Raw genomic sequence first — 15,764 nt, forward strand, 5'->3', positions numbered from 1 at the left:
TCCCAGCACTTTGGGAGCCCGAGGTGAGTGGATCACTTGAGTCCAGGAGTTCGAGACCAGCCTGGCTAACATGGTGAAACCCCATCTCTACTAAAAATACAATAATTAGCCAGGGGTGGTGGTGCACATCTGTAATCCCAGCTACTTGGGAAGCTGAGGCACGAGAATCACTTGAACCCAGCAGGCAGATGTTGCAGTGAGCTGAGATCGTGCCACTGAACTCCAGCCTGGGCAACAGAGCAAGACTCTGTCTCAAATTAAAAAAAAAAAAAAAGAATATTTTAAAAAGTGCTAAAATTACAAGGATGAGCCACCATGCCTGACCAGCATTTATTGAGACACCAATGAGCAGGTAACATTGTGCCACCTGTGAGGCACTAAGAAATCATACTCACGGCTGGGCACAGTGGCTCACGCCTGTAATCCCAGCACTTTGGAAGGCCGAGACGGGCAGATCACAAGGTCACGGAGATCGAGACCACCCTGGCTAACATAGTGAAACCCTGTCTCCACTAAAAATACAAAAAAATTAGCTGGGCATGGTGGTGGGCACCTGTAGTCCCAGCTACTCGGGAGGCTGAGGCAGGAGAATGGCGTGAACCTGGGAGGTGGAGCTTGCAGTGATCTGAGATCATGCCACTGCACTCCAGCCTTGGCTACAGAGTGAGACTCCGTCTCAAAAAAAAACAAAAAAACGACAACGAAAAGGAAATCGTACTCATTAATTTATTATGTTCTTTTTGTTTTTTGAGATAGGGTCTCACTCTGTTGCCCAGGCTAGAGTGCAGTGGCATAATCACAACTCACTGCAGCCTCGACCTCTTGGGCTCAGGTGATCCTCTCATCTCAACCTCCCCAGTAGCTGGGACTACAAGCACGTGCCACCACCACCAGCTAATTTTTTGTGTTTTTTGTAGAGACGAGGTTTTGCCATTGATATGGTTTGACTCTGTGTCCCCACCCAAATCTCATGTTGAATTGTAATTCCCACATGTTGGAGAAGGGACCTGGTGGGAGGTGACTGAATCTTGGGGGTGGACTTCCCCCTTGCTGCTCTCGTGATAACAAGTGAGTTCTCATGATATCTGGTTGTTTTAAAAGTGTGTAGCACTTCGCCTTTGCCCTTCTGCCATGATTGTAAGTTTCCTGAGGCCTCCTAATCATGCTTCCTGTACAGCCTATGGAACTGTGAGTCAATTAAACCTATTTTTTTCATAAATTACCCAGTCTCAGGTAGTTCTTTGTAGTAATGTGAGAATGGACTAATGTAGCCATGTTGCCCAGGTTGGAATTTATTATGGTCTATTTAAACAAGAGATCCTAAAACTTTAGCACAAGTAACAATTACTTATTTGAAATGCACACAACTCTGCCTCATCCCTTTCAGGCCCTTGGTGAGCCTGAGCATCTTGAGGATTCCACAGTTGATTCTGATTCATACCTAAGTCCGAGAACCAGTGGTCTTTGTGGAGTACCGGGAGCCTGTGGAGCCTGTGGAGAAAACTCAAGAACTTGCCGCAGCCTCCACTTCTGGGTTCAATGAAAAGAAATGATATGAAAAGAAATGATAATTAAAAAAATAAAACTAATACATCTTTACTCCCATTATGTATTCTTTTTTCACTTAAGGGAGAATCAATATTTGTTGAGCATTTGAAATGCATTTAGTGCATTGCATACCGTATCAGTCGAAATCCAGTTAGGAAAAATGGAAATTATGCCAGGTACTTCAACCAGAGGGTATTTAATACAGTAAATGGATTTCACAGGTGTTGGAACAACCAAAAAGGGGCAGGGAGATTAGTAAGTACAGGAAGCAATCTTAGAGCTGGAGGAGCAACAGGAAAGAGGCCCAATTAGAACCTAGGAATACAGAGGTAGGGTCAACATCTTAGGAGCTGGGCTGCTGCAGAGCCATCGGGTATCTGGTACTGGCACTGCCAAGGGGGCACTGTGTGGCTGGTGATGGGAGAGTGGCTTAACCTTGATGCTAGTTGTGTCGAAAGATACTAGAGTTATAGCCATCTAAAAGGAGGTGGAAGGAGGAAGAGTCCTTTATTCTCTCCTCCTGCCTTCTAATCTCCCAGCTGTGCCTTCCCAATTGCAGACCCTAACTGGAAAGAGGCCAGCAAGGGAATTTGGAAAATGTAATTTTCAGACTCCAAGCCCCCAGCATTCCAAATTGGAATATAGAAAGGTATGCACAGAACTGAGAGAGAATAGATAAAGGCAAGCACACAGTCCATTTATTTAATACTCTGCAACATTGTCACTAGTAAGAAGAGCCAAAGTTCAAACCAGAAAGTTGAATACCAGAATCTTTGCTCTTCCCATTGCAGCAAGTTTTAAACACTTTAACTCAGTTTACGTTTATACTTCGTCCTTGACTTTTTTTCCCTCTTAACATTTATTTACACTGCCAGATCTTATGCTAAGTGCTTAGATTATACTTATCCTATTTAATTTTTAAAACAGTGCAGGTAACATTGATGGAAAACTGCCCAGTAAACAATTGAATGAGAAAACTGATTTCTTGAATTGTGAAATGTGTGTGTGTGTGTGCAATAGGAAAGATTAAATATGCAGAAAATGCCATAATGAAATAAGAATATTGTCCTAAATTATTCAGCTTATTATTTTGATCAAATTCAACTTATTTCAGAGTGTAATTGTTAAACACTACACCTGTGTTCAGCACTGGGCTAGAAACCGTAGGGCATACAAGCAAACCATACAGTGAGGACCCTGTTCTCCAGAAACTTGCTGCTTAGGTCTGAAATGAAGACATAACTACACAGAATAGCATGTGTGTAAGGAAAACTTCAAGGCCAAGGAATGTTATGGAAAAGGTCATTGTGAGCTGGGGTTGTCAGAGAAGGTTTTGAGGAACAGATGAGATCTGAGGGAATGATAAAGGCAGGATGGGTATGGAGAAGTAGATAGAACATTCTATGTTATGAAGAGCTTGAGTAAAGGCTTAGAGGTGGGGCATTAACACATCATTTTGAATGACAGCAAAGAGACTGGGGAGACTGGTGAGAAAAAGAACACTGATTTGGCTGTGGGTCTGAATCCTGTGTCTTTCCCAATATCCATTCTCCCCTTTTTCTACAATGATAGAAGTTAAAGCTGGGCACACAACCAGCTTCCCTTGCAGCTGGATGGACAGTGTAGCTTGATTCTGGCTCATGGGGTATCAGCAGTAGTGAAGTGTGAAATTCCCAGGTCGTGTTCTTAAAATGAAATAGAATTGTCTCTCATGGTTTCTCTTTCCCCTTTTCTGCTGGTCAGAGTGTGGAAGTGGTGTTAGCCATCTTGGACTGTGTGGGTAAGGACAGAATCCTAGGGTGAGCAGAAAAACCATCTGGAAGAAGCCTAGATCCCTGACATTGACAAACTGTCCTACCAGTTCTGGACTAACCACACTGAGAGATAAGTGAGAGGGAGGATTTGATCTGAGAGCATGGGGGAGTCATTTGCTGTCAGGCATCCATAGCACTGAATTGGAGATTGTGGCATTTGTGCCATGTGACATAGAGCTAGCTTCTCCAAATGTAACCTTACCTTATCTACACATTTGCATAACTGCTACTAGGAATATCTTTTGGAAAGACCTTTTAGAGGATGGGTGCAGCAGTGGGAAGAGTGATTTTCTTTCCATATGTCGGGCAGGGACAGACACTCAAGACTTTGACCAACCATGTTCTGAAAGAATCAAGGACTTGCTGCAAACCCAGAAAGCTGCTATGAGATCTTACAGTTGGTGTGGGGGAGGTATTAAAAACACTAATATTTCTGGAATGGAAGCTTTAATTGAATGCAAGAAAGATACCATAACTTAGAGCAAATTTCTTTTGAAATCAAATACATCTTTTGCAAATGACCTGACCTGGGTTTTTGGTTGGCTCTTTTCATAATAATCCCCATTAAAGGATGAGTCATTGCATGGGCTCCAAATTTGCAACCTCTTTCTTTTCCCTGGGCAATAAGCAAAGGATGCTAGAATCAGACACATGGAGGAGAGGACAGAATTAATGGTTTTCAGGCTCTGGGTTCTTTCATGCTGGAGGTTTGTGTTTTTTTTTTTGTTTTTTTTTTTTTTGAAAAGTGAGTGAAATTTACATAACATAAAATCAACCATTTTAAAGTGAACAATTTAGTGGCATATAGTACATCCACTATGTTGTGTAACCATCACCTCTATCTAGCTCTAAAACAGTTTCATCACCTCTAAAGAAAACCCTGTACCCATTAAGCAGTTACTCATTATTCTCCCCTTCCCCAGCCCCTGGCAATCACCAATCTGCTTTTCATGTCTATGGATTTACTTACTCTGGATATTTTATATAAATGGAATCATACAATATGGGACCTTTGGTGTGTGCCTTCTTTCACTTAGTGTCATGTTTTGAAGGTTCATCCAAGTTGTAGCATGTATCAGTACTTCATTCCATTTCATGGCCGGATAATATTCCGTTGAGTGTACCTACCGCCTTTTGCTTATCCATTAGTCTGTTCATGGACACCTGGGTTGTGTCCACCTTTTGCCTATTATGAGAAGTGCTGCTATGAACATGTACAAGTATTTGGGTACTAAGTGTCATTTCTTTTTTTCTTTCTTTTTTTTTTAGATGGAGTTTTGCTCTTGTCACCCAGGCTGGAGTGCAGTGGTGCAATCTCAGCTCACCGCAGCCTCCGCCTCCTGGGTTCAATTCTCCTGCCTCAGCCTCCCAAGTAGCTGGGATTATAGGCACCCCCCACCAAAAATACTTAAAAATTTTTGTATTTTTAGTAAAGACAGGGCTTCACCATGTTGGCCAGGCTGGTCTCGAACTCCTGACCTCAGGTGATTCTCCTGCCTTGGCCTCCCAAAGTGCTGGGATTACAGGTGTGAGCCACCGCGCCCGGCCCCAAGTGTCATTTCTAATGAATTTCAAACTTGGGACTCCCACAGGAGATAATTAGGAGCATCTAAAAATCCCAGTTCATATCGTTCTTTAACCTGTAGGAGAAGAACATTGCATGGGTCCAGCTCTCGCCATTCCTGCATATGTGGAACAAAGTGATCTGAGCATGAGGGTGGCAAAGCCTTGGACCCCGGCTCCCTCCTAGCTCTTGTCACTTCCTTTCTTTGAGAGGCCAGGCTGGCCCACTGTTGACTCAGGCCAGCAGCCACACTTTTTCCTTTATCTGTGGTGCCCTGTCTACCAGGTTGTTTTTTCATTGTTCTTCTTTGCAATTGGCTCAAGGTCAATTGTCCTTACACATTCTTTTTAAAATTTATTTTCATTTTTAATTTTTTTGAATGTTATTTTTAATTTTAATTAAAAAAAAAAATAGAGGCAGGGTCTCGCTTTGTAGGCCAGGCTGATCTCCTGGCTTCAAGCAATCCTCCTGCCTTGACCTCCCAAAGTGCTAGAATTATAGATGTGAGCCACTGCACCTGGCCACCTCACACATCCTGAAAGTTGCCTTCCTGGTTCATATTGGAAAAACACAATTTCTCAGGTTAGAGCAGAAGAGACCCCAGGCCTCCTGATGGGAGACAGAGGACAATTAAGAAATGGACCACTTCTCCTAAAATAATCATAGCTATTATTTAGGAAGCACTGACTGAAAGCTAGACACTACCTTATTTAATTGAACTACCCTATGAAGCTGACACTATTATTTCCATTTTATAGATGAGGATATCAAGGCTAAGAAATAATACATACTTCTCTAAGTTTACTGAGCTAGTAAATGGTGAGGCCAGGGATCAAACTCAGGCAGTGTGACTCCATGCTGGGACACTCAGTCTCAACTCCCACAAGGGATCTACTGAGAGCTGGGCCTGGGAAGCAAGGGCTCTGGCTGGGAATGGATTCTGGGGATCAGATGGGTGATGCTGGAGAGGATCCAGTGAGCCGAGAGAGGAAGGTGGTGCAGCAGCAAACTGGAGCAGAAGGCCAGGCTGGGCCCATCAGGGGGAAAGAGCGGTCCTGGATCTGACTGGCTCCAGCACAGAGCACTGCACACAGCACAGCTCACCAGATGGTTCGTTGGTTGATAAGGATTGACCTGGACGAAGGGATGCTGGGGACAATGGGCTTTGAAACTGCATCCTCTGATCATCATAGTATGATAAGCAACTAATACGATGCTGTGGCACATGGTGGGTGCTCAATAAAGACCTGTTGAAGGGATAAATTAACACATGCGGCTTCTATATGTCATTGTAGCTCTATATAGCTTCTATTTGCATATAGCTTCTCTCTCTGTGCAGCTTCTATACAGTGAGGACACTGCATTTGCTTTGCCTCTGGCTGCTTGATAGCTTTTATGTTACTGCTCTCAAAAGCCTGGATCCATAGTGTCTCAGACAACTTTAAAGGGCCACCAGTAGTGTGTATTAGTTTCCTGAGACTGCAGTAACAAATTAACACACATTTGGTGGCTTCACAGAAATTCATTCTCTTTCAATTCTGGAGGCCAGAAGTCTGAAATCAAAGGTGTCTAAGGCTATAGGGAATTCCTTGCCCCTTCCAGTTTCTGGTGGCTCTGGGCATTCCTTGGTTTGTGACGGCAGACCTCCAATCTCTATCTCTATCTTCACAAGGTCATCTTCTCTGCCTCAAGTGTCCCTCTGCCTTTCCCTCACAGGGAAGCTCTTCACTGGATTTTGGGTCTGCCTAGATGTCAGGATTATCTCACTTTGAGATTCTTAACTTAATTACATTTGCAAAGACTCTTTGGCTAAATAATGTAACATTTGCAGGTTGTGGGGGTTAGGGTATCAGCATACCTTTTGGGGGGTCACCATTAAACCTACTACACAGGCCCTGAAGCCCTAGACAGAGGAGCCACTAGTGCCAGTGGGGTTGAACTTCCTCTATGTTCAATGCTTGCCCTCTCATGGTTGTTGCAGAGTGGGCTGCCTGCCCCAGAACTCTCCCCTGTAACCACTTTGTAAAACCTGTGAAGAAGAGTGACAGACAAGCGTGAAGAGAAGAAAGTCCAGAGACCCTGGGCTGATGGCTGGGTCCCCATAAGGGTAGTTCAGCTAGGCAAGGTCACAGTGAGCTATCTTGGCACTTTTAGGAATGCAATAAAAATTCCTCGAGCAGCCTGGAGGCAGCACAGGTGGCAAGGTTCCCTAGGGAGCAGAGAGGGTCATTAGAGGAGCAGGACGGGGGAGTAATAGTAATAAGGCTCAGCTTGGATTCCCCTAGCCGCCCTTCTGTGTGGCCACACTGCAGCCATGTTTTCCTTTACCTTCTCCCAGTACCAGCCTTGTTTTCCAGCTGAAAACTCTGGACTCTCAACTCGCTGGCTCCTAAGACCCAGGCTATAGTCCTGGGAATGTGTGATGGTTAATTTTATGTGTTAACTTGGCTGGGCCAAGGTGCCCAGATCAAACACGGTTCTGGACGTTTTGGAGAGGGTTTTTTGGGGGGATGAGTTTCACATTAAAATCTATGGACTTTGAGAAAAGCAGATCACCCTCCATAATGTGTGTGGGCTTCAGGCCAATGGGTTGAAGGCCTGAACAGAACAGAAGGCTGACCTTCCCTCCTGCCACCAACAAGAAGAGAATTCTGACTTGAATAGCAACATTGCAACATCTCCCTCCTGTATCTCCAGCCGGCTGGCCTGTCCCACCATTTTGGGTTTGCCAGTCCCCGTAATCTCTTAAGTCAATTCCTTAAAATAAATTATCTCTGTCTCTCTCTCTCTTTCTCTCTCTCTCTCTCTGTACACGTCCTATTGGCCCTGTTTCTCTGGGGAACCCTGACTAATACAGATCATTTCCACCTTCCCAGTCTAGGCAGCAGCCTTCGCAAAAGCAGGAACAGCCTCTCTTCTGGGCTCTGTACTCAGCTCACGCACCTTCCCTCTGCCTCTGATCTCTATCCAGACCCCACCTTCATGTTCGGAAAATTGGCTTTTAACATGGATAAGAAACTCATTTGGGGTCTCTAGTATACTTCTCTTTGTTTCAAACAACTGATTACAATTTTACCCCAGTCAGGAGCCATTCTACCCACTGGCTCAATAGGATTCATGGAGGGGAAACATTTGCATGATGGGGAATGTCAGGGGAACAGAATAATGGTACCAGCCCAGCTCGGGGAGCAGAGGGGTCAGCCAGGCTGAGTCAGCCAGAATGAAGGCACCAATGCAAGTGAATACAGAGATGCAGCTGTGGGCGACAGCTCATCAGGCTCTCCCAGCAAGCAAGGCGCTGAGGCCAGGGCGGAGCAGAGCCCAGGAACGTCACGGTCATGTGGATAAAGACCTGCCTCGCAGGAACGAGAAAGAGGTCATGAACCAGGGGGTATGAAGAGACAGGAGCAGGGGGCCTGACAAATTTTACTGACAAGGGGAATTGTTTCAGCTGCCTTTTAGGCCTGTTTTTGCCACTCACTTAAAGGGAAGTCACCATGTGGTGGTAGGAAACCTTGTTGTCAGTGCTGGGAGAAAAGCCCTTTGACAGTCTGGCACAGGGAAATGCAAAAATCGTTTTTCTCACCTGTGGGATGAGGTTATTTTTTCTACAACCCTGGAGGGACACAGCGGCACCATGCAGGCTAGAAAGAGGCGCTCTGGGCAGCACAGCAGAGCCTCATGCTGTGCATTTAAAGCATACCCAGACTTTCGAAATCTAGGAAAAAATTGTGGCTGGTTTTGAAATTTACTGGGTGTCTGGGCTAGCTCCACCCTCTGCCTTTATCTTTAACGAGGCTGTTTTATAACTCTGTAGAGATAGATATTTTCCTGTAGGAAACTAATGGTCATAATCCCTGTCCATAGGAATGTAAATTGTGTCCAGTGGAATGTGGCTGATGATCACCCTGTGGACAGTGAACAGTTTTGCCAGTTTTTCAGCCATTTGTCAATGCGTTTCAGCATTCCTCATCTGACTATAAATGTGAGGAATTTTGAGTTCTCTTTTGAACTCTCTTTTGTAATAGCTACAACATTACCTGCTTTAAATGCTGGGTTCCCTTGTTAATTAATGAGTTAAATAAAAAATCTTTGACATGTGATCGTTTTATATCTGTATGAAAGTAATGATTTTACCCTTTTATTACATATACATTTTAAAAATAAGGTTCTTTCAGCTAATAATTTTTATTTATTTATTTGTTTATTTTTGAGATGTGCTCTTGCTGTGTCACCCAGGCTGCAATGCAGTGATGCAATCTTAGCTCAGTGTAACCGTTAGCTCCAGGGATCCTCCTGCTTCAGCCTCCCAAGTAGGTGTGATTACAAGTGTGTGCCACCACACCTGGCTTACCTTATTATTTATTTATTTGTTTTTGAGATGGAGTCTCAATCTGTCACAAGCCTGGAGTGCAGTGGCACGATCTTGGCTCGCTGCAACCTCTGCCTCCGGGGTTCAAGAGATTCTCCCGCCCCAGACTCCCAACTAGCTGGGATTACAGGCGTGCCACCATGCCTGGCTAATTTTTTTTTTTAATTTTTATTAGAGATGGGGTTTCACCATGTTGGCCAGGCTGGTCTTGAACTCCTGACCTCAAGTGATCCGCCCACCTCAGCCTCCCAAAGTGCTGGGATTACAGGCGTGAGCCACCACACCTAGCCTATTTTTTCTTTTTTTAAGTAATCCCTTAACAGAGGCTGACCATTCTCAAACACACTCCCAAAATGAGACTACTTTGTCTCGTTTAATTTCCTCCACAACAAATACTGTACATTAACATGTATTAAGATCATATAATTGAGGTTTATAGGTGCACAGAATGAGACTAAACCTTGCAAACAAATAGAAATGCTTTCAAAATGTCCTCCCCTCCCTTATCTTAAAGGGAGAATATTGAAAATGCCCAAACGTGCATATAGACTCGCCTTTCCCCTTCTTTAGGCCTAGCTGAACTCTGAGATACATCAGAAGTACTGTACAGAATTTTATACTTAGGGCTGGGAATATTATTTATGAAAAAGATTTAAAAGACTTACTATATTTTAAGAAAGGACGATGGTAATATTGACAGTATAAAGATTTTTGACTCCCATGATTCTGAAACTACCGGCTGCCTCCTTCTCCCCCTAAAGATGACTGCACTGTACTTGCATTCAGCATCAAGGTGCCTATGCTCCTTCAACTGTTGGTTGCTTTGATTTCACATTGCGTCTCCCTTGAAAGGCAGGTCTCAGGTGACCGAGGCCTTAAAAATCTGTATCATTCAGTGACAGTGCCTACACAGTATTGAGCAGCTACCACTTCAATCAAGTTCCAAAACATTTTCATCATCTAAAAAGAAAACCTCGTACCCATTAAGCAGTCGCTCCCCATTCTGCCCTTTCCTGGCAACCACCAATCTGCTTTCTGTCTTTATGCATTTACCTATTCTGGATATTTTATGTAAATAGAATCATATCCTATGACTCAGCAATTCCACTCCTAGGTTATACTCCAAATAATTGAAAACAAGTATTCAAGCAGATACTTGTACACAGATGTTCATAGTGGCTGTAACTGTTAAGTTTGTCCTGGTTTTCCCTAGGCACTCTGCCTGCTTCTTCATGCTTCTACAGGTAAATCTTTCTTCCTCTGAGCTGGAAAGGCAAAAGCCAAAATGAGGGTGTGGACAGGAGCAGCACCCAGTTACCCCTGTCAGGGTTCTACCTCCTGAGCATGACAGTCCCAGGAATGGGTGAATGCTGTCCACTTAGGGGTACTGACATGATGAAGCAAACATACCCAAAAAGGAGAGGCCTAGGAGACACTGTCAGGTGATTTACTGAATTCAGAAGACTGGCAGTGCCTGCCGTGGCAGCCACAGAAGTGGGACTTGTCCAGAGTCCCTCCAGTTCAGAGGTGAATGCTGCAGGGAAGCTTGTTATATAAACCCGCTGGATTTCCCGCTTAAGGCAAAAAATGTGTATGAGAACCTTCCTAGGGGTGGGGGGCACGGTTCTTGTGGTCATCCTGGTCACTACCAGGAATAAGCCCGAGGCTGGCTGACCCAAGGGTAAAGCGGATTTGTTTTTAAATCTGAACCCAGCACGTGAATTGCAAAGCATTTTATTCTAACCCTCTGTGGGCTCAGGGGCTTTTGGCATTATAGTCCTTGGTTTGCAAATGAAGAAACTGGAGCTGAGGCCTTTTCCAGTATTTTCTTCCTTGCTCTCATTTCCGGCAATTATTATAAAGTGCACTCATTATCCTTACAATGGTTTGGAGATTAAAGCTTAATTTGGTTTGTTATTTCTGTGGCTTTGCCTAATAACATTTGTACCTGTACCAGCCCCACTAGGCTGTAAAGCCAACAGCTCCTTAAATCACCAGGGGCTGCAGTTTGCATCCTCAACTTTGTTCCTATTGGTCTGGCCAGAAGCAGTTTTCATGAGAACATTTTAATGGGTCACCAGGGTTTTCTGTGGGGACAGCCGTCTCTGTAACAGGCAAAATGGGACTTTCCTAAGAGAAAAGCTGGCCTGCAGGAAGAATGATCAGGCTCAGATTCTAAAATGCAGTAGTTGAATCATTTGCACCCTTTGTTGAAAGCAAATGAGAATGAAGCCACTCTCCTATTCAGGTGAGGTACCCTAGTGTACTGTTGGGAGCTAGGCAGATCTGCGTTCAAATCCTGACTCTGCCAGCTTTCTATGTGTTATTAGGACAGGTCTCTAAACTCACTGAACATCAGTGTACCCAACTATGGAGTATGGTGATAAAACTAGAGTTACTGTACAATTCAATGAGATAATTTTTGTAAGTAGCGAATACGTAAAAGGTGTTCAAAGATGACAGCATTATTATTCATTTAGTACTAATAGCTGCCTCCAGTCTAAAACTGGCCAAAAAAGATCAGGCAATTTGGGGATTTTTGCAATCTTAGAAGATGTGGCTTGTGGGACATCAGGCCTAAGAGAGCTTTCCAGATCTCAACTTGGCAGTGATCTGGGGTTCTCTCCTATAATAGTGAGCCCTCTACTCATCCAGCCATGTGGTTTATTTAATCATTCGGAGGTTTAGCCAAGTTAAAGCAGTATTTTTAGATCCACAATTCTTTGGGGGACAGTGTCTAGAGAAGCCACAGGGTGAGTAGAATGGGATAGGAGAGTGGGGAAAGAACAATCTTTTTTTTTTTCTTCTTTATTGTATTTAAAGCTCTCTTGGGTCTATGTGAGTCATCCAGATACTTTTCTGTGTCAGTCATTCAACAGATGTCAACTGGGCACCTGTTCTGTGATTACTGCTATTCCAGTACCTCCTTATACACACATTCCTACCTCCTTTCTGCCTACTATCTTAGGAAGATCACTATAAAACACTATTTCCTTCCTAAGAGGAAGGGGTATAGGGAACAGCTGGAGGACAGTGTGAACAAAGAGGGTATCTGAGAGGGGGAAGACAGACACGTTCAGAAAGGAGATGGGCGAATAAAGAGAGATGGCACTTGTTTAGCAAAAATGCCGACTGCCATGGGGCACCCTTCTCTCCCTAAGCCTGTGCTGCGGAAATCACCTCCATGGTAGCTCTGCCACGAAGGCAAAGGTGATGGAAGTCTAGCTGAATAACACTGGCCAGAATTTCTTAAGGGTTTAGAAAATTGCACGTTGCACGTGTACATGTGTGTGCATATTGCAACCTTTCTCCATCCTCTGGCATAAGAGATGCTTCCCTTTAGCCCTACTACCCTTAAGTTTCCTTTGCACAAACTGTCCCTTGGTCAGGCTCAGGGGACTCTGGAGAGATGTGGCACTGCCACAAAAAGCACAGCCAGAGGCCCAAGGGGGCCTGGGAAGCACCAGGCAAAGGATAAGACAAATCTGAGGGAGAAGGGAGTCGGTGCCTCCCTGCCTGGCTTGTTTGTTATTACAGCTTAGGAAGGAGGAATGTGCAAGCTGTTCTGTTATGGCAGAAACCATGCCTGCTCAATTCTTCCCCCTCTTTTCCTTTCTTTCCAGCATTCTCCTCCGTCAATTCCCCAATAGCCCAAGACAAATTCCAGCTACCAACAATGCCCTTATATTCTCAGCGTGTGAGAAGAGAATTGCTAATACCCTCTGGGTAATTCGTTTAATTAAAGCTCAGGACATATGTTGGTTCCTGGTATAGGTGAAGACATGGGGGAAAAAAAAAAGAGAGAGGTCAAGTGAGTTAATTACCCATGGCCAGATCTGTAAGCTCTCCTGATTTCTCATATCTTTTATTCACCAAAGAAAGGAGTGAGATGGAGAATGGTGGCTAGATTGTCAGTTCTGCTCAGTAGCACACATGCAAAAGTTCTGGATTGATTGTGGTGCACAGTGTTAAGCAAAATGCTTGACATATCTTTTTACATGTTAGATTCCTACTTGATTAAAATGGCAATTTAATTTTTGCTGCCTTCGTTGTTTTTGCAACCTTTTTTTTTTTTTTTTCTTGAGACGAGTCTTGCTCTGTTGCCCAGGCTGGAGTGCAGTGGCGTGATCTCTGCTCACCGCAAGCTCCGCCTCCCAGCTTCACGCCATTCTCCTGCCTCAGCCTCCCTAGTAGCTGGGATTACAGGCGCCCGCCACCACGCCCAGCTAATTTTTTTGTATTTTTAGTAGAGATGGGGTTTCATCATGTTAGCCAGGATAGTCTCAATCTCCTGATCTCGTGATCCACCCACCTCAGCCTCCCAAAGTGCTGGGATTACAGGCATGAGCCACCGCGCTCGGCCTTGTTTTTGCAACTTAATCAGACCCGCTGCCTCACTGTGTCAGCCCCTAGAAAATAAGCTTCTGAGACTTTGGAAGCGAGTCCTGCTATTATACTGCGGTTATTTCTATGGCATCAACCATTAAAGGAAAGGAAGTTGGTCATCCAGTTGGAGACAGTATTTGGTACTGAGATGTGTTTAATATTATTCATGGATGTCTTCAGATATTCAAGGGAAATGGCTGTGCGAAACCTTACAGTTATGCCCAGTGTAATCCTCCCAACACCCCCTGCCCCAGGAACACCTGGAATCTGCCAGTTTTGAAATTTCTGTATACCCATAGATTCAATGTGATGTTTTCTAAATCTCAAAGTATGACTTTTTAAAATGATGAGATACATAGTTGTAGTACTATATCATATTTATAAATACCCCCCCCTTTTTTTTTGAAACTGATCGTCGCTCTTGTTGCCCAGGCTGGAGTGCTGGAGTGCAGTGGTGCGATCTTGGCTCACTGCAACCTCCGCCTCCCGGGTTCAAGTAATTCTCCTACCTCAGCCTCCCAAGTAGCTGGGATTACAGGTGCCCACCACCATCCCTGGATAATTTTTGTATTTTTAGCAGAGATGGGGTTTCACCATGTTGGCCAGGCTAGTCTCGAACTCCTACTTCAGGTGATCTGCCTGCCTTGGCCTCCCAAAGTGCTGGGATTACAGGTGTGAGCCACTGTGCCTGGCCTAAATACACATTTTTAAGCCTTCATTCACTGATTTGCTAAGCAGCTGTCGAATGCCTGTTCTATGCAGGTACTGCTGTTGGTGCAGAAGACACAAACTTACATCCTTCTGGGTCACTCTCTTCCTCTCTTCTTTAGCCAGTCAGCCTCCTGGTAACACCCTGCACCTTGATATTCTATCAGAGATACTTGATGAAAAAGTGGCCCCTGGAAACTCTAGACTTTCATCTATTGGCTTGTCAATCCCATGGAAATAGACTGTGCTCTCTAATGGGTCCAGCAAAAGCTTGGGTGTGATTTTTATGGGTTGGCCCAGTTTGGGTCACATGAACACACCTGACCTGTCTCTGTGGCTGGTGGTTGGTGGGCTCTGCTTGGATATGTTTGGGTTAAATGTCTCCTCTGAGAGGTGAAGGGGGTTATTTTCTCACAACTACATGGTTTTCTGAAAGGGTAGCTCTTTCAGAAACAAGATAACAAGATGGGTAGGATGGTCAGGGAAAAAAACCCAACCAAACACGAATCCCAGCAGATGGCTGCTGCCCAGCCCGAACCTCCCTTATGAGGACCAGACTTCGATCTTGCAGTTGCTTCCTCGGTGTCTCCACCTGGATGCTCCACACACACCTCCAGGTTACCGTGTTGAAATCTGACTCATCTTTCCCCACAAATGTCTGTCTTTCCTTGTGTAGCTTATCGTGGTGAAGCATACAGCAATCCTCCCAACTGCCCAAGCCAGGACCTGCTCGTTGACTGATAGGCCTCAAACCTCCTCTCTCCCATGGTTAGTGTGTCATCAGGCCTGAAACATTTCTTGTCTTTGTTCTTTTCTAGCCTTACTGCCACCTCCTTGGTTCAGATCATCACCATTTCTTCCCAGATGGCTGCAGTGGCCTCCTAACCAGTTTTCTTCTCTTTAACCTTGCCCCTTTCCAGTCCATGTGGATCTTTCTATAATTTAAATAGGACCATGTCCACTCACCTGTTTTAAACCACTCAATGACTACCCAGTGCCTTCAGGATAAAATGCAAGCTTTTAAAACTTGGCATACAAAGCCCTTCCTTCTTTCTTTCCTTCCTTCCTTCCATCCTCCCTCCCCCTCCCTCCCTTCCTTCTTTCCTTCTCTCTCTCTTTTCTTGCATCTCCTTCCTTCCTTCCTTCTTCTCTTTCTTTCTTTCCTTCCTTCCTTCTTTCTTTTCTTTTCTTTTCTTTCTCCTTCCTTCCTTCCTTCCTTCCTTCCTTCCTTCCTTCCTTCCTTCCTTCCTTCCCTCCTTCCTTCCCTCCCTCCTTCCCTCCTCCCTCCCTCCCTCCCCCTCCTTTCTCTTTCTTTCTTTTTTTTTCCTTTTGGAGTCTTGCTCTGTTGCCCAGGCTAGAGTGCAATGGCACC

The sequence above is a fragment of the Symphalangus syndactylus genome, chromosome 7, assembly GCF_028878055.3.
Source record: "Symphalangus syndactylus isolate Jambi chromosome 7, NHGRI_mSymSyn1-v2.1_pri, whole genome shotgun sequence".
Taxonomy (NCBI): domain Eukaryota; kingdom Metazoa; phylum Chordata; class Mammalia; order Primates; family Hylobatidae; genus Symphalangus; species Symphalangus syndactylus.